Raw genomic sequence first — 27,954 nt, 5'->3', positions numbered from 1 at the left:
ATTTGCTTTGCATGTGTTTTTTTGTTTGCCTTTTGGTTCGGGACCATTTGGGACTGCGTGACAAGGGGTGGCACTTTGGTGACTTCTGCGGTACTTTTTTGTGAACTTCTGGATCTGTCTCCCGGGAGCCTTTTGGCCATGGAGACCAGGTGCTGGGTCTCTGCCACACCAGAGTCCGTTTGGAGAGACTGGAGGAGATGCGGATGAAGAAACAGGGCTTCAGAGCTGGTGCCGGGCGCCGGGACGGACAAGCTTCACAGTGTCTTGGCTGAATGAGCAGGTATCAGACACCTCAGTCTCCTTAGACGTATCCTCGCTCATCCATGCAGACTGGACACCGGCCGAGAGTTGGTGGGCGGTCGAAGGTGGAGGCAGCTCTCTTGGTTGCTTTGTTGGGTCTGCTCCTGTCACTGGCCATGCTTCCCCCAACCCATCAGACGATAGCGTGGAACACCGCAGAGGCCACCACAGTGTATATGTTTTGCTGGGATTTTTTATATTTTTTTGTTGCTTAAATTTTGTGGCTGTGTGTAGAAGTTGCTGGTTGCATCAGCTCTGCTCTTTAAATGTCTTTAATGTCTGTTGTGTTCTTTGATATTTCCCTCTTACACACATGTTTATGTGTGCTATGGCTATTGTTTTTTTTTTCCTTGGCCTCAGTCTGGACCCCCTCTCCAGGAGCCCACGCTTAGACTGTTTCTCACCATTTTTTGTAAGGGGCGCCGGAAGTTGGCAGACCCGTCAGCGATCCTGTTTTGTCTCCCTGTAATGTTTGTCTGCTCTTGAATGGGATTGTGTTGAAAATATAAATTTCCCCTCAGGGATTATTAAAGTATTTCTGATTCTGATTCTGATTGTGACTCTGATGAAGAAAAACTCAATGACTTGGTTGGCCTACAATAAAGTGAACCTGCTTTGAAGGCACTACGACCAACTTCTGCTTGCAACATACATTAAGACATCCCATTCAAAAAACACTTATCTGTTCGCTTTTAACCACAATCTTTTGATCTCCATTACTCAGCAGTCCGGTAGACATGAGACATCAGACAGGGGGGTTAGTTTGTGGATAAAAGACACCTTTTTATCCAAAGAAGCCCAGCACACAGATGAGAGCAGTGACGTTTAGGGTTAGGGGGTCGGGTACTGCCATGTCCATAAGAGTCTTTAGTAAAACTGAATTGCCCTCATGATGCTAAGTGGAGATGACAAGAGCAATGCCTTACTTTGTGTCAGTTTGAGTTTTGAAGTTTTGGCTTTCATGGAAAATCTATGGATGTATTGAATATGCAGATGTGGCAACATGTCTTGTTGACAAACAAGGCCAACCTTTTTCACTTCGATTAAGTAGGTAATGGTATGTAAAAATTGTTTAACAAAATGTTTTTTTTACATTTGTTTTTGTTTATGACTAGGGGTACACGATTTTAAGAGAAAACTTAATAGTGATTTTCCTCTCCAAAATTGTGATTGCAATTTGATTTGCAATTACATGATTATTTATTATATAATTAATACATACAAATGCATAAAAGAATGAAAATAAGGAGTAAAAGGGAGACATGTTACTTTTAGACTGTCAATCAACATTCTTGTCTGAGGGTGCCACATATTAGAACAATATGCAAGAATGTACTTTAAAAAATATTTGGCTTTATGCAAGCTGACTCAGAGCTTTTGTCTACATCATGATTTTAAACTAAATAAATGTGTGTTTATAAAGTAATGTAATAATGCTATATAATAATTATGCAATTAACCATTTAAAAGTATATACACTTTCATTTCTCATTACTGTATAATTATTTACCAATGTACTGTAATTGGAAAGTAAATACCTTTGTTATCCTAATTAAATAAACAAACAAACAAATAAAATGGACTCATCTATGTAAGCAAAAATGTAACTTAAATAAATATTCAAAATCTTAAGGTGCATTTTTTTCCCGGTTGGGAAAACTACTTTGGGTTGTCTTGTTTTTGTTGCTATCTCGGCATTTTCGCTTGTTCGTCCGTGTTGATGAGCTCATATTGCCCATCTGAGTTGAAGCTGAAATATTCCTACAACGGGACATTTGGCTTTGTCATCATATTTTTTTCCTCTTAATTTTTGTTATTTTGCGCAACTTCTCACTAGAGGAGCGAGACTCTCTGTATGTACTTCCTCCTGTGTTAAGAGCGGTCTTGCTACCCGCCCACCAAAACAAAGATTGTGAATAACTAAAGGGAGGGCTCATTTTGTCCAGTTCAGTTCTACTGTTAAATAAACGCGCTCAGGTGTTGAGAGCGATGCAGAGAGTGAGACCTTTTTCTCCCTGCTTGAAACAGGAGACTAAGAAAACAATATACACGGACATAGCAGTTTATCAATGTGTTTCAACTTAATTTTCAGTTAGATTGACTCATTGAATATCGGCCCAGGCCTAGTTGCCGTAAAACTTTTTCCAAGACGCAATTGTTGTTTGTTATTAGCGTACTGGCTGCCTACACTGAAGCGCACACAAATTAGCTGTTTCCTTAGACACGTTTGATTGTCCAGGAGGCAAAGGACGCGAGGCTTAACAATTCTGATTGGCGAAGATTTCTGTCACTCAAATGCCGGTGCCTGCAAAGAAAAAAAAAACAACAACCTCAGCCTTTTGCGTTTATTTATCACACTAATTAAAACCTTAATGTCGATTCGATGTCTAATATTCGTACAGCTTTGTTTATGACCCAGTACATACCTGTGTGACATATGCAAGGGCCTGGTCTAATGCAAAGCAAACGCTTCAGGGTTTGCTTGCACTTGTTCGCACCTAAAATTTAAAAAAAACTACTCAGTGGTTACTTAAGTGCAGTGTGGTACGCCATCATCATATGCTAAAGGTGTGCTTCTGTGCTGGAGCCAATCTCAGCTGCATTCGGGCGGAAGGCGGGCTACACCCTGGACAAGACGCCACCTCATCGCAGGGCCAACACAGATAGACAGACAACATTCACACACTAGGGCCAATTTAGTGTTGCCAATCAACCTATCCCCAGGTGCATGTTTTTGGAGGTGGGAGGAAGCTGGAGTCACGCAGTCACGGGGAGAACATGCAAACTCCACACAGAAAAACCCCGAGCCCGGGACTGAACCCAGGACCTTTTCAATAAAATCTCTGCTGTTAGGCGCCACACAGATCATGGCATCCATGTATCAACACTCTCATGTGCGCTCTATTGGAAACTATGTCCGCGCATTTAAAGTTCCGCGCCCTCCACGCGATTCATATTTCATCAATTGTTATTAGTTACACTCATTAACATATTAATCGTAGCAACAGAAGATCATTCTTATTAAATTAATCGATTTGATTGATTGATCGTTGCAAACCCAAAAGGTGTTACATTTGTTGGCAACATTTAAATATCCGTAAAGTTTTACCATTATTTATGTATCATTAGAAAAATTATCAATGCAATTGTTAAACCCGGTCCATGCACCTGCAAAGATGCTTTGCTTTTTTAACACGCATTCTCAAAAGTTCTTGACATTTCTCTGAAGGTGTGTAAACAATTGCTAGGTGATTCAGCATGACTGCATCAACTTATGTGGATGGCTACTTATTTAACATAAGAAGGTTTTAATGTAATGTATTTTATTCTACAATACTGAAGGAGTAAGAATTATTGTTTAATCGTCAACAACCGCGTCAAAATAGAGTTTCATTCTTATAAGTTGAACGTGTAAAAAAAAAAAAGAGTGCTCGCTAAGGGATTGTAATTATTGTCCACATTAGTCATCTATAGTGTAAATGGCACATCGTTACTCAACCATTGGAGCTAATAATGCTGCATATTGCAATATTGATATTTTTGTCCCACTGATAACTGACCAGAGACCAAGATGTAAAACTCTTTGATGCAACTTTGGAATAAATTATTCTGTGGGGGTGAAAAGATAGACAGAGAGCAAAAGCAATCATGTGAGTATGAGCATTGTTAGAGTGCTACCTCTGACAAACAAACGCAAATTGTAGTTCAGTCAGACAGCAATGACAACTGATTTAACTCCCTCCACTAATACCAATCACTCTCCTGAATTTAATTTTATAAAGATCAAAGGTGTATTCATGAAAAATGGGCTCCTGGTCCAGATGAAAATAAAATCCACTCTGAAGTACGGCAGCATCGAACGCACACTGTCTAGCACACACCCTCAAGCGTTGAATCATGAATGAGACCAGACACCCACCCGGTACTGGAAAGAGACGAGACTGGCAAAAATGGCATAAGATCCTGCATCTTTTATCACCTGAGCGTTGACTTCATTTCATCTGCAGACACCCACTTGATCAGTGTTTTCCTCCGTCTCACTGCTCGGAGTGCCTGCAGATTATATAAAATTCATGTTCTGTCCCCGCTACTGTTGAGGCTGGTAGTAAACGTGTAATTTTACCTTCCTGACCCGACGTACATGAATCAGATCTGCAGCAGTAGCCCCGTGATAGACTGGTCGAGATAGCAGCATCGTATCAGATTATTGTATCTTGCAGTTGTGAGATGCTGTTATACTGTCCAACAAAAAACAGCACAGGAGGTCCATTTGTCTTTCCGTATTTGCTATGACTTCACATAATATCAAGACAGCCACTGACAATAATTCACTACAAGAAAGGATGTGCACTGGCCACACCACTAGCTACACCAACTTGATGGAGTGAGATCCAATCTGTATGGTCAAAAAAAAAACACTCCTTCAGGTGTCACAATTCACAACATCTCACCACATACATTCGAAGACTGAATGCAAAAAAGCCAGTCTGAAACAACACTGAACACCATTCAAACACAGTGAGATATAAGAATGGCAGCATCATGCTTTGGGGTTGTTGTTCTTCAGCAAGAACTGTGACTTTACAGTCATCAAGATGGAGTGTTCTAAGAAAAACTCAATCAATCAATTTTGGCACAAAACTTCCAGTAGTGTGCTACAAATTTAAAGACAAAGGGATAATGTCGCCTCTAAGTAGGGCTCGGCGATATGGCTGAAAACTGTATCACCACATAAGTTTTTTATATTGGTCGATAACAATAATTAATTGATATTTTTTATTTACCTATGGAAAATATGGACTAGGAGAAGAATATATGAAATGTTAAAGGCCTACTGAAACCCACTACTACCGACCACACAGTCTGATAGTTTATATATCAATGATGAAATCTTAACATTGCAACACATGCCAATACGGCCGGGTTAACTTATAAAGTGCAATTTTAAATTTCCCGCTAAACTTCCGGTTGAAAATGTCTATGTATGATGACGTAAGCGCGTGACGTCACTATCTAAACGGAAGTATTAGTACACCATTGAATCCAATACAAAAAGCTCTGTTTTTATCTCAAAATTCCACAGTATTCTGGACATCTGTGTTGGTGAATCTTTTGCAATGTGTTTAATGAACAATGAAGACTGCAAAGAAGAAAGTTGTAGGTGGGATCCGTGTATTAGCGGCTGGCTGCAGCAACACAACCAGGAGGACTTTGACTTGGATAGCAGACGCGCTAGCCGACGCTAGCCGCCGACCGCACGGATGAGCGGGTGAAGTCCTTCGTCCTTCAGTCGATTGCTGGAACGCAGGTGAGCACGGGTGTTGATGAGCAGATGAGGGCTGGCTGGCGTAGGTGGAGCGCTAATGTTTTTATCATAGCTCTGTGAGGTCCCGCTGCTAAGTTAGCTTCAATGGCGTCGTTAGCAACAGCATTTTTAAGCTTTGCCAAGCTGGAAAGCATTAACCGTGTATTTACATGTCCATGGTTTAATAGTATTGTTGATTTTCTGTCTATCCTTCCAGTCAGGGGTTTATTTATTTTGTTTCTATCTGCATTTGAGCCCGATGCTATCACATTAGCTCCGTAGCTAAAGTGTTTCGCCGATGTATTGTCGTGGAGATAAAAGTCACTGTGAATGTCCATTTCGCGTTCTCGACTCATTTTCAAGAGGATATAGTATCCGAGGAGGTTTAAAATACAAATCCGTGATCCACAATAGAAAAAGGAGAAAGTGTGGAATCCAATGAGCCCTTGTATCTAAGTTACGGTCAGAGCGAAAAAAGATACGTCCTGACTGCACGCTAGTCCTTCACTCTCACGTTCCTCATCCACGAATCTTTCATCCTCGCTCAAATTAATGGGGTAATCGTCGCTTTCTCGGTCCGAATCTCTCTCGCTGCATTGTAAAGAATAGGGAAATGTGAGCAGCCCTCCAGCTTGTGACGTCTCGCTAATTCCGGTAGGGGCAAGGCTTTTTTTTATCAGCGACCAAAAGTTGCAAACTTTATCGTCATTGTTCTCTACTAAATCCTTTCAGCAAAAATATGGCAATATCGCGAAATGATCAAGTATGAAACATAGAATGGATCTGCTATCAGCGTTTAAATAAAAAAAATTCATTTCAGTAGGCCTTTAACCTTATTATTTAAAATGTACTGTAACTTTCCTCTGATTATTATTCCCTCAGCTTTCAAGGCAGAAAGTAAAGGAAATTTCAACACAACCATGGAAAACCAAAAATTCTAAAACCACACTGAACAATAACATCTTAAAATGAAGATGCAAAAAACACGGAATATGTAAGAAATGCCTAATAAAGTACAACAAAATACTGCAAAGTGTGAAAATATAAACATAGAGAAACCTGAGAATAACAATTTTTTTGCATGTTTACTGCCAGGAAGTGCATCTGTGTAACATTTAATTTGGTCTGTTATTCCTATTTTAGTATAGAAATACATTTCTGTTTTGCAATAATTTATATTTAAATAGTATTGGACTAAATTAACATTTTAAAGTAGCAGATTTTTTTATGTTTTGTGATTTAATACTTTTAGACAGTCCTGCACTTTAGGTTCTACCTGTTGTTTTTGTACGTACGAATAGGGAACGGACGAGGGTTGAAAAGAAAAGCAAAAGCGCGGTGAAGGAATAGTCTGTTTTTAAAAAATCCAGAAAACTGTCATACTGTGGAGGTGACTTTTCCTGTTTTATCCACAATTTATTGGCTTTCTGCAGCACTCATTTGTACTTTCTTTTCTTATTTCATGCAGAAAATCAACAGCGAAACAGCACAACCAAACTTAATATTTGATATTGTTACGGGATTGTCTGTTTAGCATGTTTCTCCTATTGCTCACTGACCACCTCCTGTTATACCGTATATTGATATCGTTTTATCGGCACAGCCCTACCTTTTCAGCTTGAAGAGAACACAAAGCGCAGTTTTTCACATTTTAGCAACCGTTTTAATTACAGTATTTTTTCCCCAAAGGACAATACTATAGAATTTAAACTTGGATATACTAACTTTATACAGCTTATATAGAAATGTAGCATTACTACCAACAGAAAATTATTCAACACACATCACACGAGTAGGTACCAAGATACTTGTGTGTTTTGCCATCACCATCTTATAGCATCATAGTCTGGGACTGCATGAGTGCTGCTGGCATTGGGGAGCTTTGGTTCAATTTGAAATTATTTTTGCATTAAAGAGTGGGTAAATACTGTCAAATCAAGCAGTGCCATGATGATGGGGTCCTACCCAAGAAAACAGAATGTCAAATTAAAGCAAAAGGCGCTTCAACAAAGTAGTAGTCTTAGTGCAGGACTAGGGTTGGGCGATATGGACCAAAACTGATACCTCTGAATTTTGAGGCTGAATGATATACACTGGTATCTTAAACAAAACGTGCAAAGTGCTTAAGGTTTGTTAATTTTTTTTAAGTGTTTTATGGCTAGATAACCTGTGTTAAGAGTACTCAGATTACTTTTTGTTGTAAGTAGTAACGTAACAGTGTCACAACGAGGGTGCAGTTTGCTGAGGTTCGTTCTCTCAACGCAACAAGACGGCTCCGGACGACAGCGTGAAGGTAGGCTTTGGTTTATTAACATAAGTAATCCAAACTACCAACAGTACAGGCAACACAACAAAAAGAAAGGCAGGCGTGCCTAAAACATGAGAGGCTATAATCACTTAAACAGACGCTATGACATGGAACTTACAAAACTTACTTGGGACAGGTGTGACGCAAAAACAATGACTCCACAAGGAGTGCCCGGAAAAGGCAGAACTAAATAGAGTCTCTGATGAGTAACAGGTGCGCGTGCAGGGCAGGTGAAAATAATAAGTAACCATGGTGATGAAACAAACTCATAAGTGCACAGGCAATAACAAAAGGAGTCCTAAACTACCAGAAAACACAAAACAAACATGATCCGGACCCAGGATCATGACAAACTGAGTTTAGTAACGCTGAAAAAATAGACAACAGTCCAATGTCCACTGTACAGGATGCTGGTTCTCAGGAATATACCAAATGAAATACTAGTGAAGAGAGAAGTCCAGGCCGCCCGGCCCTTAGCTTTCTGGAAATATGGCCCCAAAACAAATTAGTTGAATAGCCCTGTCTTTGGGTACACACACTTGCTCATTGTACCTTTCAAACCGCTGTTTCTCTGTTTAGGTCGAATTGGTTCAGGAAATGGATGAAAATTAATTCTGAAAAATGTGTTATTTTACAAAACAACTTGGTATTTTAACATCTGCTGTACAGTATATACATTTACAGAATAAGAACCTGCTCAGATTTCATTAAAACGGCCAGAGTGGCATCATTATCTTTGGGAAGAAGGGTTTTTGATAAAACTCTCGCACTGGATCTCATTAGATTCTGCTGGTATACCTAATGACAAGGCTGCTCAAAACTTGTTTGAACCGAGGCTTTAAAGAGCCAGCTAATATTTCTGGTGTTCACAAAAGGCTCACCGTGGGACACAACTGAGGAAGCGCCAACACATCCAGTTGCCCAGACTCAGCCTCGAAGAGCGGTGCAAAACAAAGAGACTAATAGTGTTTTGATGTAAGCACACAAGTCGCGGCTGTGACACATCACATGCCAGCTTCCTCATTTCTCCAGACAGGGGCGCTCTGCGCGAGTGTCCCAACATCCCCAATGATGAGCACAATAGCATATGTCAAAAGGTTCCCCCTGCTTGCTTCTGCATGTCCAGATTTGAACATAATGAGCCATGGAAGAATATGAGAAAGGGAATTTTATGTTGCATTAAAGAGCAAAGTAATTCCAGTAGGATGTCTTCTATTTAGGAATAAACAATATTAAGCAACTGGCAAGCTTGTAAGACGTCTTTGTAATTACATTACTAATAAGACATGTTCACAAGTGAATGAAGTGACAAAGTGTTTTTATTTTATTTGGAAAAATCTTCATGGTGGTCATGGATTTTTCAAATGAATGTACTGCATTTTTCTTAGTTTTGCCAATAGTGATCTGTCTATTGAATCCATTTGCTTTTAACAGCCTTATAGAGCCTCTTTAAAATGATAAAGGTAGAGGTTTCATTTCAAATAGGGTTGCATGAAGGTGAAAGATGACATTGTAATGGAGAATAACCTATTCACAATAACACATTCGACTGCAAGTCCTTGTAAAAACATTTCTTCCAAATGTAGTAGAAGCAACTATAGTTTGCCATACAATAGTAACTTGCAGAGAAACACAATGTGCTTGTTAGTGAGGTGAACGCTGACTGCCTTCATTCAAACTCTAAGGATTTCAGGATTTTTTTTGACAGTTCAAAGTTCAATTTGAAATGTTGCAGGGGAAGAATGGAACAAGAGGCAGCAGCCACAGAAAGCTGTTAGAATGAAATGCTGTAGGAGACAGGCTGAAACTTCAATGTCTCAGCGTGGAGAGCAGTTCCTTTCATTGGATCCATGCTGCACGTGCACACACGGTGCACGTGCAGCATCAAATTAGATGTCATTTTCTCACGAAATAAGGCACAGGGAACAAATTGCTGCCCTGTTCCTATATAAATATATGTATTTGATGTCCGTCCACAATTGTGGAAGAGTGAGAAAATGTGTTTGGCCTTTTCAAAAATGAACTGACAACAATGTTTTATCGGAAGCTTTAACGCAGGGAATCATTGTAGTCGCATTACAATATATCGTTATCAATCTACAACTAACTAATTATGCTTTCCACAAATTCAAAGAGAAATTCAGGACTAAATAAGCAATGTCTCCCCATGGAGTTACGTTTTATGTTCTTGATGGTAAAGCTGCTGTAGAGAATTCGATAAAAGAGAGAACTACATAGCAATATTTATTGTAATGTTCAAGTAGAGTCCTCTGTAATATATATCTTTGGCCATTTTAAATACACATTGTGCATACTGTGGCATATGTCAGACATGCTTCTGAATTTCAAGTACCATATTTTTTGGACTATCAGGCGAACTTAAAATAATTTAGTTTTCTCAAAAATCGACAGTGCGCTTTATAACCAGGTGCGCCTAATGTGCGTATTGATTCTGGTTAATCCTTCATTTCCTCAAGGATTGACTACTGTAGCGGGCTCTTCATCGAGATACCTGGCAAGATCATCCAGAAGCTACAATCATCCACAACAGCGCCGCCAGCGTCCTGATGAGAGCCCGTAAACAGGAGCGTATCACCCCCATTCATCAATCACTGCACTGGCTCCGTGTCTCATCCCGGATCAACTACAAAATCATGCTACTCACTTATAAATGCACCCATGGACATGCACCTACTTACCTTCAAGAACTCATCACCCTACAGTCCACCATCCACACCCTCAGATCAACAAAAACACTGCTCCTCTAAGTCCCCACCACCAGGCTCTCCACAATGGGGGACTGAGCCTTCTGCTCGGCCGCACCACGCCTATGGAACAGCCTCCCAGTTCAGCTGAGGGCTTTTCAGATTCTAATATCTTTTAAAATGGGCCTGAAAACCTTTTAATTCAGAAAAGGATATAGGATATCTAAGTATCAATATGATTTTGAACCTTGTCTTTTTGTTTTTATTGAGTATGTTTTGTTTCCTCTACTCTGTTTCTATGCTGTTTTTAACTTTTTAACTATGTAGCATTTTGAGATCCCGTTTGTTTAAAAGTGCATTAGAAATTAAATTTACTAATAATATTATTATTATAGTTGTGCTTACCGACCTCGAAGCAAATTTATTTGGTATTTGGTGTAATGATAAGTCTAACCGGTAGATGTTCAGGCACACATCAAAGATACATGTGGACTGCAAGTTGAAGCCTGTTCAATAAATGTTATGCTAGCAAGTACCCAGAAGCAAGCAACACCAAAATGTTGATGTTTTTAATTGAAAATATAGAACATCACCCACGGCTAGGGATGATGTTTGATAAGGAATTATCGAGTTCGAGCCTATTATCGAATCCTCTTATCGAACCGATTCCTTATCGATTCTCTTATCGAGTCCAGATAGGTTGTTGTATATGGAAAAAAACACACAATATTTGGTTTAACAAAAGCTCACTTTTATTATATAATAAAAAAATAAAATCTAATAAATGAATAAATATTGACTGTTACCCACCTAAAAAAATAAAATAAAATAAATAAATATTAACTGTTGTTACCCAAAGTATATTAAGTGGGATTTTTCAGAGAAACAAATATATACAATAACACAAAAACAACCTGTCTCTGTGATCATTATAGGTGTATAAATAATAATATAGTGTTAAATAAAATCAGTCCCTTGGGCACAAAACTGAAAATAATACAGCTCTCCAAAAAGTGCACTTCTGCTGCTATTTGACATAACTGTTTGTTATGATGCTTTGACTTTTTTGCACTTCATTTCTTTATTGAAAGAAAATTCTATGAAGAGAAAAGTTCTTTGCAAATGTGGTTACAATGCTAAAAAATGAAAAGTTAAAGCTAAAAAAATAAAAAAACTTTATTGAGTTAACATTATTTCTTTATAGGGGGAAAAATGTTATGAGCTAGAGAATATAACAACTACACTACCCAGCATGCAACGGGAGTTACGAGCACGCGCGGTAGCCCCGAAAGTGTTGCATGTTGCCACGCTGTGAAAGTAAACGTCAAGAACTCAGCCAAAACGCCTCGTCTGCATTATTTATAATTAGACAAACAACACATCTACAGTGTGATTTTGTTTTGTTTACAAGGAAAGAAAAACAAAAGTTAAAAAAGGGAGATATGTTGTATATATATGTATGTGCTGCGGTTGTTTTAAGAACGTTGCGACAGCTGCCGTAAAGGAGGTGCGTTGCTAGTCTGGTTGCTATGTTTCCGGTTGGTCGTAAAAGTGTTCGTCATGTGTTTTACCCTGCTAAAATCTCTCAGTAAAGTTATTCGATGGATTATAGCTTTTGTTTTGAACTTTATTACACTTTGGAGTACTTTTTCCCGTCCATTGTTTTCCTGCTTGCGCCTAATGACTGAGCTACGTGACGTCATTTCTTGTGATGTCCCACGGAGCATTTCTGGTCGGGACGGGATTCGAATAAAGAATCAACTCTTTTCCTTTACTATAGTGGTCTCGATAACGGGTACCGGTTCTCAAAAAGGGATTCGAGTCCGAGAACTCGGTTCTTTTCTTATCAAACAACCGGGAAAACCGGTTTCGAGTATCATCCCTACCCACGGCGCTCAAAAAACTTTCAACATGTTTTAGTACAACTTTGGTAAGCTACGTAGCCGCACTGCTTGAATGAACCCAGAGCATTACGGCTTCTATATTCAGACGTACTGTGCTTCAACATACAGGGTTTATTTTGGTTTGTGTATAAGGACCCTAAAATGGCACCTAAAACAGTGTTTCCCATAAACTGCCAAGATACCTGTGGCGGTGGGGGTGTGGCTATGGGCGTGGTCACCATGACATCATCGAGTAATTTGCCTAATTTACTACAATGATATGATTTTCTCTAAAAAGGCTCAAAAAATGTATACTTACTAATTAATAATAACAGTTTTGTTTTAAACGTCCATCCATCCATCCATCCATCCATCCATTTTACAATATAATTACAACACTTTATGTACATATTTATATACAGATTTGAACAATAAGTTATTCACTGAAATATATGTATTAATTGTGGTTCTTACAAAAAATATATCTTATAAAAATATAAAAGCTAAAATGTCTCTTAAAGCTCTGCCCCTTTAATTAGTGCATACTAAATAATTTAACTTTAGCCTACTACTACAACCATATTATTTACCAGCAACATAAAATGAAACAGAGGCAGAGGTGTCCTGCCACAGTCAGTAACAAATAAACAGAGAACAGTAGTGGTGGTAGATAGACACAAAGCTTCATCAAACATCTGATCCACTGAACAAAGAGCTCCAAAAATTTTGATCCTACACTTCTCTTTTGTAAAATAAATCTGAACAGCCGATATGGGCATCTACATTAACTATATGATTTGCCTGAGAAGCTGGACAGGACAACAAAAAAAAATCAATAAATAAATAAATTTTGTGGTGGCCTTAATTCTTTCGTGGCGGGCCGCCACAAATAAATGAATGTGTGGGAAACACTGTAACAGGAGACATTATATGTCGTTTTGTTTAGCAATATTATGCAAAACCCACTTTTCTTACCTTTTGGTACCTGCTGATGTGTATCTCGGATCTGAATGATTCCCGAAAATGTTCGTGCGTATGCCATTGTAGTCCGCAGGCGTAAGGGGCGCCGGAACTTGGCAGACCCGTCCGTGATCCTGTTCTGTCTCCCTGTAATGTTTGTCTGATCTTGAATGGGATTGGGCTGAAAATCTTAATTTCCCCTCGGAGATTAATAAAGTATTTCTGATTCTGATTCTGAAAAGCAACATAAGTAGCTGCACTAGCCCTCCAATCCATTAGGGGACACTACCCAAGTCTTGAATTACTATATGTGAGACACTAAGTACAATCGACATTGAGAGAGAAAAACTGTTCTTCAGCAAGTCTTATGGTTTTGTACACAGTTTGACAAACACTAAAAAGCATAAACACTATGCCATTGAAGCACACATAAAAAGTACCAGTTATGCTTGACATTTTGGAAATAAACAAGAACACAATTCTTCATTGACATATTTTATCAATAAATGTATTTTAGTGTATTATTTAATTAAAGGGTTAAAAGTTTAAGATGTATTTTACAAGATTTTTTGTAAGATCCACAACTGATGAATGTTAATGGTGGAGCATTGAGATATATAGTACTCTGGGGTGTTAAAAAGAACAACAATGTAACAATAGAAATTCAACAAGAATTGCTGCTTATTAACATAAAATATACGTACAGTATGTTATGCTCCTCCTTAGTGAGTCGATTCATCGGCTTGCATGTCATCCAGGAGGCGCTACTTAGTGAGTGTTTAGAAATTGTGCCAGGCCAAAGTTACAGAAGCAGAAGGAACAAATGTACTACGATAAAATTAAACTAAAAGATGCACCAGCATTGTTGAAGTTAAAAGTGTGGACTAGGCATGGGCTGGTTACCGGTTTCTTGGTATTCCTATTAAAAAGTGATGGTTTCAAAACCACTAAATGTTTCTTCATACAGTCCTAACGATATAAATGAAAGTTAGAAATACTTTAGGTCGTGTGTGGCTGCAGTAGCAATAGACCCTTTCCGCTGCACACAGCTCTGCAGGCTATATGACAGATAAAGGGGGTTGTCCCCCATTTCCCTCCATTAAAAATTCCTAAAACATCAGTTTGGCAATGCTTCACCTGCCGTAAAAGTACAGACTGCCACAGTGGAGGAATAAGATCGCCCAATGTGATAAACGAGCTTGCGGACATTGCAGCAAGACTAAGGAAACACATCCAACATATCTTACATTCAAGGTAAAGTTCAAGCTTTCTTGACATGAACTAACTCCCCTTTGCATCCGGCATTAGTGACACAAATACTAAATTGTTGATGAGGAAGATATACCATAACATGGCTAACACCAGCTAACTAACATGGCATTAAGAACAAAAGCACATGCATAATGTTGTCATGTGTTACTTTAACGCTAAAATAAAGTCACAAGGGAGGCAGCAAAGTAATCAAAACTCATCAAATACTCCCTTCAACAACTTCAAAACACTATCGCTGACAAGTTGTGAGCAAGTATCCAAAACATGTTGACATTCAATTTTAAATCTACAGCCTACTTTTATTTATATACTTTTTTATATTTTTATAAATTATTTATGTGTCTTGAATCACTTACTGATTGCAGTTATTTGCATAATGTTTTCGTTACAAAAAAATGGCCATGTTGTTGTCACTTGAGCTGCAGGTTTAGCAACAGTAAACTGCAGGACTGAACTTTATCATTTAGACATAAATAATTCAGTTACCTTTTCCTCACTACGTTGAATACATTTGCTCCCTTTTATCATGTTCTATTATACTGTTTAAAATAACTGTTTAGATTAAATATATTTTTTCTCAAATTTGTTTTCAAATTAACACATTTTAGAGCTGAGATTATAATACAATACCATGATACCGTGGACAGGGGTTATTGCATGTGCCTCACAATACGAATGTCCTGGGCTCGATCCCGAGCCTGTGGTCTTTCTGTGTGGAGTTTGCATGTTCTACCCGTGACTGCGTGAGTTCCCTCCGGGTACTCCGGCTTCCTCCCACCTCCAAAGACATGCACCTAGGGATAGGTTGATTTGGGCCGGGAGGTGGCACTAGTGGGGCAGTACAAGTACCTGGGAGTCCACTTGAACAGCAGACTGGACTGGAAGGACAACAGCAAAGCTGGATACAAGAAGGGCATGAGCAGACTCTTTTTCCTGAGGAAGCTTAGGTTCTTTAATGCATGTGTGCAGCAAGCTGTTGGAGATCTTTTATCAGTCAGTTGTGGCCAGTGCCCTGTACTTTGCAGTGGTTTGTTGGGGGAGCAGCACCAGCAAAAGGGACTTAAACCGGATTGACAAACTGAGCCGGAAAGCCGGCCAAACTATTGGCATGCAGTTGGAGGCGTTTGTGTCAGTGAGGGACAGCAGAGCTCATACTCCAACAGGCTCCTTCAGCTTCGTTTCCACAGTGTTCGATTCAACAACTCCTTCATTCCGCACTACATCCAGCTGTATAATCACTCGCCATACAGCCCATCCATCCATCCATTTTCTACCGCTTATCCCTTTTGGGGTGGCGGGGAGTGCTGGAGCCTATCTCCGCTGCTTTCAGGCGGAAGGCGGTTACACCCTGGACAAGTCGCCACCTCATCACAGGGCCAACACAGATAGACAGCAATAGATGATATTTGTCTATTACCTGACCGCTTCTATGTTAGCTACCTCTCTTGTTTATAATGTATATTTTCTGCTGGATCTACTCTTTATTTTATGCTGCCCTTTTTTTTGCTGCAGCTGTTACATATACTGTAATATTGTACATGGTAATTGGGATTTGTTATATATTGTATATATTACAAACGTTTGTATATAAAAATATAATATAATAATATAACATATCAGTATATATTATTTACTGTATATATAATATGTAAATATTACAAATATGTTATATTTTATATTGCTACAACAGCACATTTTTAGTATACCTGCATTATCCTTTCCATCCTTAAAGTTTCCATCCTTTGTAACTGAGCTACTGTGTGGAACAATTTCCCTTGTGGATCAATAAAGTTTGTCTAAGTCTAAGTCTAACACTAAATTGGCCCTAGTGTGTGAATGTTGTCTGTCTATCTACCGTACTCTATATTCTCCAGCACCCCCCGCGACCCTGACAGGGACAAGCGGTAGAAAATGGATGGATGGATGGATGGATACAGTGAAACTTGGGATGCACTATATTTTTGGCAGCCGATGACATTTATGACGTCACTTATCATATAGTTAAGTTAAAAAAATATCGGTTGACATTATCCTTATTCCTAAAATAGATGTGTATATTTTTTTTAGAGCGTATATATTTTGGGCAAAATTGTGAATCCATCATCCATCCATTTTCTACCACTTGTCCTTCTCGGGGTCGCAGGGGAATTTCTTCTCACAAAATGTTGTGTAAATATTAGGGCTCCATGAAAATGACTTGTAAAATGTGCACCTAATTCTTACCAAGTCTTGAGCAAATCAATGACTTGCAGGTCAGTAAGACATTTAAATGTTCCTGTATGACATTCAGACTACAAAATTGCATTTGTATCCAAATATTAGGGTATTTTCTTGAGCAAATGTTATTTGTGCAAGCAGACAATAACCTGTAAATAATCGTGATAAATCACAGTTCAAAAGTGTGATTAATCTGATTTAATAAATGAATCACTTGACAGCCCTAGTAAAATGTACTTAAATATCGGTTATCGGTTGTAAAGGTCTGTAAATGATCGTTTTTTGGTATTGGCTCAAATTTCCATTGTTGTGCATCCCTACGTAAAACCCTGATATATTTGCCCAAGGTTATCGAACTGGCCCATGCCTAGTCTGAATTTATTTGGGCTTGTATTGTGTGGACGGGACAAAGCTGAATTTGGACTTTGCAGTATGTAAGAAGTGCCTCACCAAAATACAATACACGGCGGCTTGACAAACCCGCTCTGTTCTCTAGTAACGCCCCCACCCTGAGCTCAGCAGGAGAAATTATTGTCTATTCAAATGCTAAAATGCAGTATTTCTTTGTGTTATGTTTTCACTTAACAATGTGATTTACTTGAGAGATGTGACTTGCCAAGTTTAAAATAGTGTCACTGTCAAACATCAACAAAAAAGCCTGTTTACAAATATGTCGCACTTAAACAGGGTCAATATTTTTGCAAAATTGCTTTTTTTTACTATGGTTAAATTATTCTGCAAAATATAAACAGTGTTTAGATTGTTTTGGTTTCACCCCTATTGTCGCACCATATCAGGACATTAACATTATTGTGAGCCATCATATTGTATCACGAGGTACTCTGAGATTCCCAACCCAAAAGTATATTGGCGTGTTTGGACAAATAGCCTATATTGTATGTTATTTACCAAATAAAATGTGTTTTATTTACGAAGAGTGAATTGCCTGTTTGCATTTTACACTTCCATTTCAGCTACCTGAGAAAATTGTCACGCAAATACATCCTCCTGCACCCTTCTGTGAAGCCGCTTTCTGACCTTCTCTTCAGGATGCGCCACTTTGTATTATTTACTTGCCTACACTTCAACTGTGTCTTCTTCTCGCCATCCATGTTGGAAGTTTTTAACGCTTCTATAGCGAGTCTACTGACAGATATAAATTCAAAGTATACGCTAATTTGTATAAAAAATGGCAACAGTGGAGGATGCATCTGCATGTACGAGCCAGTCTGTCCCACATTAAGAGGAGAGCAAAAAAGAAGGAGCTTGGTGACTACAGCGTCGGACTACAATGACAGACCCGCGCAAAGCATTTAGGGTACATTTGTACCATATATGGAGATATCTGCTACGTCACAATTTGGGCTAATCCCAAAGAGTTTGTTCGGAGGATTATAAAAGAAGCAAAATTGTTTTATAAATATATCCGCTATGCCTCAAATTTTTGGGAGTTATGCAGATCCCAAATACACAAAAACAGATACCATTAGGTAAGAAAAAATGGTTTTGCGTAATAGGTCCTTTTCAAATAATTATTTTCTGTTAGGGGTTGAACATGACAGTACTACAGTACTGTAACCACAGTATAGTACTGAAGAACATAATACAACATACAACTGATCTAAACCAGATAAATAAAGCAGGTGCATATATTTAAAGGGGAACTGCACTTTTTTTTGGAATTTTGCCTATCGTTCAGAATCAAAATGAGAGCGATGAAGACAGATGTATTTTTTTTTTCCAACCTGTAAATAAACGTAAATAGAAGTCCGCTTACAGCGGAGCCAATGGGAGGTCCTCTATTCCGCCCATAAAACCCAATAAGAAAAACATCCAAAACCCGCCAACAATACTCCATTTACATTTCATGACTTGAATATTAACCAAGTATTGGTGATATTGTTATTACAAACCCCGTTTCCATAGGAGTTGGGAAATTGTGTTAGATGTAACTATAAACGGAATACAATGATTTGCAAATCCTTTTCAACCCATATTAAATTAAATGCACTACAAAAACAAGATATATTATGTTCAAACTCATAAACTTAATTTTTTTTTGCAAATAATAATTAACTTAGAATTTCATGGCTGCAACACGTGCCAAAGTAGTTGGGAAAGGGCATGTTCACCACTGTATTACATGGCCTTTCCTTTTAACAACACTCAGTAAACGTTTGGAACTGAGGAGACACATTTTTTAAGCTTCTCAGGTGGAATTCTTTCCCATTCTTGCTTGATGTACAGCTTAAGTTGTTCAACAGTCCGGGGTCTCCGTTGTGGTATTTTAGGCTTCATAATGCGCCACACATTTTTAATGGGAGACAGGTCTGGACTACAGGCAGGCCAGTCTAATACCCGCACTCTTTTACTATGAAGCCACGTTGATGTGGCTTGGCATTGTCCTGCTGAAATAAGCAGGGGCGTCCATGGTAACGTTGCTTGGATGGCAACATATGCTGCTCCAAAACCTGTATGTACCTTTCAGCATTAATGGCGCCTTCACAGATGTGTACGTTACCTATGTCTTGGGCACTAATACACCCCCATACCATCACAGATGCTGGCTTTTCAACTTTGCGCCTATAACAATTCGGATGGTTCTTTTCCTCTTTGGTCCGGAGGACACAACGTCCACAGTTTTCAAAAACAATTTGAAATGTGGACTCGTCAGACCACAGAACACTTTTCCACTTTGTATCAGTCCATCTTAGATGAGCTCAGGCCCAGCGAAGCCGACGGCGTTTCTGGGTGTTGTTGATAAACGGTTTTCGCCTTGCATAGGAGAGTTTTAACTTGCACTTACAGATGTAGCGACCAACTGTAGTTACTGACAGTGGGTTTCTGAAGTGTTCCTGAGCCCATGTGGTGATATCCTTTAGACACTGATGTCGCTTGTTGATGCAGTATAGCCTGAGGGATCGAAGGTCACAGGCTTAGCTGCTTACGTGCAGTGATTTCTCCAGATTCTCTGAACCCTTTGATGATATTACGGACCGTAGATGGTGAAATCCCTAAATTCCTTGCAATAGCTGGTTGAGAAAGGTTTTTCTTAAACTGTTCAACAATTTGCTCACGCATTTGTTGACAAAGTGGTGACCCTCGCCCCATCCTTGTTTGTGAATGACAGAGCATTTCATGGAATATACTTTTATACCCAATCATAGCACCCACCTGTTCCCAAATTGCCTGTTCACCTGTGGGATGTTCCAAATAAGTGTTTGATGAGCATTCCTCAACTTTATCAGTATTTATTGCCACCTTTCCCAACTTCTTTGTCACATGTTGCTGGCATCAAATTCTAAAGTTAATGATTATTTGCACAAAAAAAAAGTTTATTTTTTGAACATCAAATATGTTGTCTTTGTAGCATATTCAATTAAATATGGGTTGAAAATGATTTGCAAATCATTGTATTCCGTTTATATTTACATCTAACACAATTTCCCAACTCATATGGAAACGGGGTTTGTATAAGCGCTAACGCAGACAAACTATTTATAGCGACGCCGTGATCACAAGTTTGTGTGTCAATGTTGTCGCTGCTTCCTCGTTTCCTTGCTTGTTAAACTTTATTGAGGATCATAAATCATGCCTCTTACCTGTGTAGTAAAAGGACAAAGACGTATTCTGACAAGTTGGTACACTTTAAAAGCCAATTTAGACCCCGGATGGTGAGAACGACATGAAAAGACGCTTGGTTCCATCCCCCTTTTCTTTATGAGGATTATTAGTAATTTTTCATCTAAATGGGAATATATGAACAACTTAGCACTAGGCTTCCTAATGACAGCAGACCTTGTACAGTAAGTAATATTCTATTATGTTTGTTGGCTCTTATAAAGTCTCCAGTGAGTAGTAATCGGTGATATAGTTAGAAAAAAAAGTGTATGATTTATTTGATTTATGCGTATGCTTAAAATTTGCAAAATACGTAAATATTACATGTTAATATTAATGTGTCTGTTACTATATTACATACAATATATACTTACAGCATGTACATAAAACCTTATTGGAGGTGTTTGGATGTTTTTTTAAGGGCTTTATAGGCAGAATAGAGCGGCTCTCATAGGCTACATTGTAAGCAGACTTTTGATCGCATTTATTTAATGTTCAGAATTCAAAAAAATAAAAATACATGCATTGTCATGTCTTTCATAATGATAGGCAAAATTCCCCAAAAAAGTGCAGTTTTCCTTAAACCAAACTAAAACTATGACCGAGTAAACTATTTCAAGTTTGCAAAGAAAACACAAATACCAGCGTTGGAGTCATAGCTCTGGACAGCTTATTTGGGGCCTGTGTGAACTTTGACATGTGCCCAGGGACGAAATAGGGCGTAAGTGGGTTATCGAGTTAGAAAACAGTAGGACTCATACTCCTTTTTATAAATGGAGAAGTAGGACACATTTGTTGGTCGCAATTTAAGCCAAGAAGTCTTTACACGATTTTGGACGACGTCAGCTGTCCACAAATGTGCACTTTTTCGGTTGCAGACCCCAAATTTGGACACACATGGTGTGTCCAAATTTGGACACACATGGTGTGTGTGCGTAACTGGCGAGAATTTTCGCTGCTCTGAAGGTTATCCAGTGGCTAAAACTGCCATGATGCTACAAGTTCTAATAAAGTCTGCATGTTGCAAGACAACGTTGTCTCCTTTCCACCAAGTCAGGTCACCATGAACTCGTCGAATTTGTTACTGACTCGCCGAGCCAACTAAAGAGGTTTGTTCGTCCTTATATCGTAATTGTCTTGTGTTTCTTTTGAAGAAAAACATATTTACCGGTATATATTATGTTATCGCCCAGTCCTAGATTACAGACATTCTTGCCAGGTTGCCCTATTGAAAAATGTGGTAACTAGCAATTTTATCAGATATGTTCCATGCTACAAACGGGTCCTAAAGGTTCTAGAATCTTTCAACATTGCTGCCCATTGATAATACACTCTCCGAAAGGCACAGTTGATGAATTACCCCAGAGCTGAATTAAACTAGACAATATTTCACACAGTTCAAACACGAAGGAACGTTCCTGTAATCAAAATAGGCCAGGGTGACAAGAACCAACTAATTTCGATAAACATTTACTTATTAGTACTTCTTTGTCACCGTCCCTTCTCTTTGTCTGTCGTATTTCAGACAAAGTAACATCATCATAAGCACGTCCCCCCAAGAGGATGTGGAGTAGCTTTAAAATGAACTAAGGGGAACAAAGTCAACGTCAAATAAGTGAATGGATTTAAACCTCACACTAGATGTACTACGAATCCCTAGACAGCGAATTTGGCCAAAGGGAACTTGCTGTATTTCACAAAGCTCCGATTATAAGCTACTAATCAAAGAGTCTTCTTGCAATTATGTCAGGACTATGGACAATCGTAACTGTAATCAACTTCAATACAATAAGGGGTGTGGAGGGGATGATGAGTCCTGAGTCAGTTCAATCCCCCTCTGATTACAGACAACAGACGAGTTCTGCCAGCTTTGAAGCAATTCGTGAATTTGTGACTTCTCACATAAACAAGGAATTAGACAAGACATCAGTTAGGAGACACAACCGCCATGCTACAAGTTCTAAAAAAGTCTGCATGTTGCAAGACAAAGTTGTCACCTTTCCACCAAGTCAGGTCACCATGAACTTGTCAAATTTGTTACCGACTCGCCGAGCCAAATAAAGAGGTTTGTCCGTCCCTGTATCGTAATGGTCTTGTATATCTTTTGAGGAAAACAATATTTAACGGTATATATTGTTTTATCGCCCAGTCCTAGATTATAGACATTCTTACCAGGTTGCCCCTATTGAAAAAAATCCAGTCCTAGATTATAGACATTCTTACCAGGTTGCCCTATTGAAAAATGTGGTAACTACCAATTTTATCAGATATGTTCCATGCTAAAAGCGGGTGCTAAAGGTTCTAGAATCTTTCAACTGAGAATACACTCTCCGAAAGGCACAGTTGATGAATTACCCCAGAGATGAATTTAACTACACAATATTTCACACAGTTCAAACACGAAGGAAAGTTTCTGTGGTAATAATAGGCCAGGGTGACGAGAACCATCTAATTTCAATAAACATTGAATTATTAAAGCCTCTTTGTCGCCGTCCCTTCTCTTTGTCCGTCGTATTTCTGATACAGTAACATCATCACAAGCACGTCCCCCCAAGGAGATGTGGAGTAGCTTTAAAATGAACTAAGGGGAACAAAGTTGACGTCAAATAAGTGAATGGATTTCAACCTCACACTAGATGTACTACAAATCCCTAGACAGCGAAACTTACTGCCTTTCGCAATGCTCCGATTACAAGCTACTAATCATAGAGTCTTCTTGCAATTAAGTCAGGACTATGGACAATCGTAACTCCAATCAACTTCAATACAACAAGGGGTGTGGAGGGGATGATGAGTCCTGAGTCAGTTCAATCCCCCTCTGATTACAGACAACAAAGGAGTTCTGCTAGCTTTGAAGCAATTCGTGAAATTTTGACTTCTCACATAAACAATGAATTAGACAAGACAGCAGTTAGGAGACACAACAGCCATGCTACACGTTCTAATAAAGTCTGCATGTTGCAAGACAACGTTGTCTCTTTTCTACCAAGTCAGGTCACCATGAACTTGTCAAATTTGTTACAGACTCGCCAGGCCAATTAAAGAGGTTTTTTCCATCCCTTTATCTTAATTGACTTGTATTTCTTTTGAGGCAAAAAATATTTAATGGTATACGTATATTGTTTTATCGCCTAGTCCTAGATTACAGACATTCTTGCCAGGTTGCCCTATTGAAAAATGTGGTAACAAGCAATTTTATCAGATTTGTTCCATGCTAAAAGCGGGTCCTAAAGGTTGTAGAATCTTTTAACTGAGAATACACTCTCCAAAAGGCACAGTTGATGAATTACCCTAGAGATGAATTTAACTAGACAATATTTCACACAGTTCAAACATGAAGGAAAGTTCCTATAGTCAAAATAGGTCAGGGTGACGAGAACCAAGTAATTTTGATAAACATTGATTTATTAGTGTCGCTGCCCCTTCTCGTTGTCCGTCGTAATTCGGACAAAGTAACATCGCCACAAGCACGTCCCCCCAAGGGGATGTGGAGTAGCTTTAAAATGAACTAAGGGTTAACAAATTTGACGTCAAATAATTGAAGGGATTTAAACCTCACACTACATGTACTACGAATCCCTCGACAGCGAATCTGGCCAAAAGGAAACTTACTGCATATGCAATGCTCCAATTAAAAGCTACTAATCAAAGAGTCTTCTTGCAATTATGTCAGGACTATGGTCAATCTTAACTGCAATCAACTTCAATACAATAAGGGGTGTGTAGGGGATGATGAGTCCTGAGTCAGTTCAAACCCCTCTGATTACAGACAACAAACGAGCTTTGAAGCAAATTGTGAATTTGTGACTTTTCACATAAAAAAATAATTAGACAAGACAGCAGTTAGGAGACACAACAGCCATGCTACAAGTTCTGATAATGTCTGCATGTTGCAAGACAAAGTTGTCTCCTTTCCACAAAGTAAGGTCACCATGAACTCGTCAAATGTGTTACCGACTCGCCGAGCCAACTAAAGTTTGTTCGTCCCTATGCTGTAATTGTCTTGTATTTCTTTTGAGGAAAAAAAATATTTAACAGTATATATTGTTGTATCGCCCAGTCCTAGATTATAGACATTCTTGCCAGGTTGCCCTATTGAAAAATGTGGTAACTCGCAATTTTATCAGATATGTTCAATGCTAAAAGCGGGTCCTAAAGGTTCTAGAATCTTTTAACTGAGAATACACTCTCCGAAAGGCACGGTTGATGAATTACCCTAGAGATGAATTTAACTAGAGAATATTTCACACAGTTCAAACACGAACGGAAGTTCCTATAGTCAAAATAGGCCAGGGTGAACCAACTCATTTTAATAAACATTTACTTATTAGTGTCGCCGTCCCTTCTCGTTGTCCGTCGTAAATTCAGACAAAGTAACATCGTCACAAGCACGTCCCCTCAAGGGGATGTGGAGTAGCTTTAAAATGAACTAAGAGTTAACAAAGTCGACGTCAAATAAGTGAATGGATTTCAACCTCACACTAGATGTACTACGAATCCCTAGACCAGTGGTTTTCAAATGGGGGTACGCGCACCCCTGGGGGTACTTGAAGGTATGCCAAGGGGAACGTGAGATTTTTTTTTAAATGTCTGTCAAAAAGAACTGTGAAAAGAAATGCAACAATGCAATCAGTGTTGACAGCTAGATTTTTTGTTGACATGTTCCATAAATATTGATGTTAAAGATTTCTTTTTTTGTGAAGAAATGTTTAGAATTAAGTTAATGAATCCAGATGGATCCCTATTACAATCCCCAAAGAGGGCACTTTAAGTTGATTACTTCTATGTGTAGAAATCTTTATTTATAATTGAATCACTTGTTTATTTTTCAACAAGTTTTTAGTTATTTTTATGTATTTTTTACCAAATAGTTCAAGAAAGACCACAACAAATGAGCAATATTTTGCATTGTTATACAATTTAATAAATCAGAAACGGATGGCATAGTGCTGTATTTTACTTCTTTATCTCTTTTTTTCAACCAAAAATGCTTTGCTCTGATTAGGGGATACTTGAATTAAACAAATGTTCACTGGGGGTACATCACTGAAGAAAGGTTGAGAACCACTGCCCTAGACAGCAGTATCTGGCCAAAGGGAACTTGCTGTATTTCGCAAAGCTTCAATTATAAGCTACTATTTAAAGAGTCTTCTTGCAATTAAATCAGGACTATGGTCAATCTTTACTGTAATCAACTTCAATACAACAAGGGGTGAGGAGGGGAGGATGAGTCCTGAATCAGTTCAATCTCGCTCTGATTATAAACAATGAATTAGACAAGACAGCAGTTAGGAGACACAACAGCCATGCTACAACTTGTATTGTTTCTGGTAGTGCTTGCTTGCAAAGACAATAAATAAACCAAAGATGCGATTTGACAATCCAAAAACATTGTGTTGCCAATCAAATAGATGCAAGGTATTTGCGTGTAGGAGGAGTGTTAAGTTTGAGGTCTAATTCGGACGACGAAGATGCGAAGTAGTAAAAGTGATTTACCCAAGTACGTCCACCGCCGAGTTTGTTGACATTCATCCCTCCTCGGATATCCATGTTACGCAGCTCATCTTCCCCTTAGCCCTCCGCGTGGATGCGAGCGTGGAAGAGAAGAAGTCTTCTCTTTGGCAAAGACGACGCTTCTTTTTTTTCTTTATCCTCGACACCCTCAAGAAATAAACCCCCAGCGCTCCTTACTTCGCTGGCACTGGGGAACCACCGGACAGGACACGTCCGAACCGACAGAGCCCGACGGCGGCTATGACGCTTGATTCTCCAGCGGGAGCTTGAGCGCGTGCGTGTGCGCGTGCGTGCGTGTGTGCGTGCGTGTGTGTGTGTGGCGGTTGTTTGAGTTTCCGACGCAAGAAGCGCTCGAGAGCCGTGTGACATCAGACTGGACGACTGTCACTTCCTGCGCGCACGTGGGACAAATTAGAGCAGAAAGTGGATATTTATTTCTATTTTAACTACCCCCCCCCTCCCCCCAAGTCCTAATCCTCTTAATCCAGTTCATGATGATCTGATGTGTTTTTTATTTTTTTTTTATTTTTATTTTTTCTTATCATTACATTCAAATCTCAGATTTAAAGGCCTACTGAAATGATTTTTTTTTATTTAAACGGGGATAGCAGATCTATTCTATGTGTCATACTTGATCATTTCGCGATATTGCCATATTTTTGCTGAAAGGATTTAGTAGAGAACAACGACGATAAAGATTGCAACTTTTGGTATCTGATAAAAAAAAAGGCTTGCCCCTACCGGAAGTAGCGTGACGTAGTCAGTTGAACATATACGCAAAGTTCCCTATTGTTTACAATGATGGCCGCATGAAGTGAGAGAGATTCGGACCGAGAAAGCGACAATTTCCCCATTAATTTGAGCGAGGATGAAAGATTTGTGGATGAGTAAAGTGCAAGTGAAGGACTAGTGGGGAGTTGAAGCTATTCAGATAGGGAAGATGCTGTGAGAGACGGGGTTGACCTGATATTCAGCTGGGAATGACTACAACAGTAAATAAACACAAGACATATATATACTCTATTAGCCACAACACAACCAGGCTTATATTTAATATGCCACAAATTAATCCTGCATAAAAACACCTGCGTGTTTGTTATGCTAGCTCCTAGCTCCTATGCTAGCTCCTAGCTCCATAGAACACGCCAATACAATTCAAACACCTGATCAACACACACAATCACTCAGCCCAAAAGACCGTTCACCTAACCCAAGGTTCATAAAGCTTATATATTTTTAAAAAGTTACGTACATACGCAAAAAAAAGTTGCGCACATACGGTCAAGCGATCAAATGTTTAGAAGCCAAAGCTGCATACTAACAGTAGCACGTCTGCGTCTTTGTCATCCAAATCAAAGTAATCCTGGTAAGAGTCTGTGTTGTCCCAGTTCTCTACAGGCGTCTGTGTATCGAAGTCAAAAGTCCTCCTGGTTAGAGTCTCTGTTATCCGAGTTCTTCCATCTTGACTGCATCTTTCGGGAATGTAAACAAAGAAGCGCCGGCTGTGTACTGTTGTTGCTGACTACGTTCGAAAAATACGTCCATTTCGCACCGACAACTTTCTTCTTTGCTTGCTCAGCTTCCTTCTCCATAATGCAATGAACATGATTGCAACAGATTCACGAACACAGATGTCCAGAATACTGTGGAATTATGAAATGAAAACAGAGCTTTTTCGTATTGGCTTCAATGTGGAAGGCATACCCGTGTTCGCCGGGCTACGTCACACGCATACGTCATCCTCAGAGGCGTTTCGAACCGGAAGTTTAGCGGCAAATTTAAAATGTCACTTTATAAGTTAACCCGGCCGTATTGGCATGTGTTATAATGTTAAGATTTCATCATTGATATATAAACTATCAGACTGCG

The 27,954-nt window shown here is 39.0% G+C and overlaps 1 protein-coding gene across 11 annotated transcripts in view; it reads right to left on the bottom strand.

Moving 5' to 3' along the window:
* The window catches only part of cntn3a.1 (contactin 3a, tandem duplicate 1), a 213,963-nt gene that overhangs the window by 175,886 nt on the left and 10,123 nt on the right, over nt 1–27,954 (bottom strand). For 5 of the 11 annotated variants that reach the window (XR_009826854.1, XR_009826853.1, XR_009826852.1 and 2 more), the window contains exon 1: nt 26,068–26,394. The exons of 4 other annotated variants lie outside the window; for them this stretch is intronic. The gene's annotated coding sequence lies outside the window, so the exon portion shown is untranslated. Of the gene's footprint in view, nt 1–4,279; nt 4,354–4,423; nt 4,539–26,067; nt 26,395–27,954 lie in introns of those variants that run through there. 2 more of the 11 variants (XM_062054358.1, XM_062054356.1) reach the window with 1 other exon arrangement.

The sequence above is a fragment of the Entelurus aequoreus genome, linkage group LG07 (genome assembly GCF_033978785.1).
Source record: "Entelurus aequoreus isolate RoL-2023_Sb linkage group LG07, RoL_Eaeq_v1.1, whole genome shotgun sequence".
NCBI classification, from domain to species: Eukaryota; Metazoa; Chordata; class Actinopteri; order Syngnathiformes; family Syngnathidae; genus Entelurus; species Entelurus aequoreus.
This window is presented reverse-complemented; position numbering and strand designations above follow the sequence as displayed.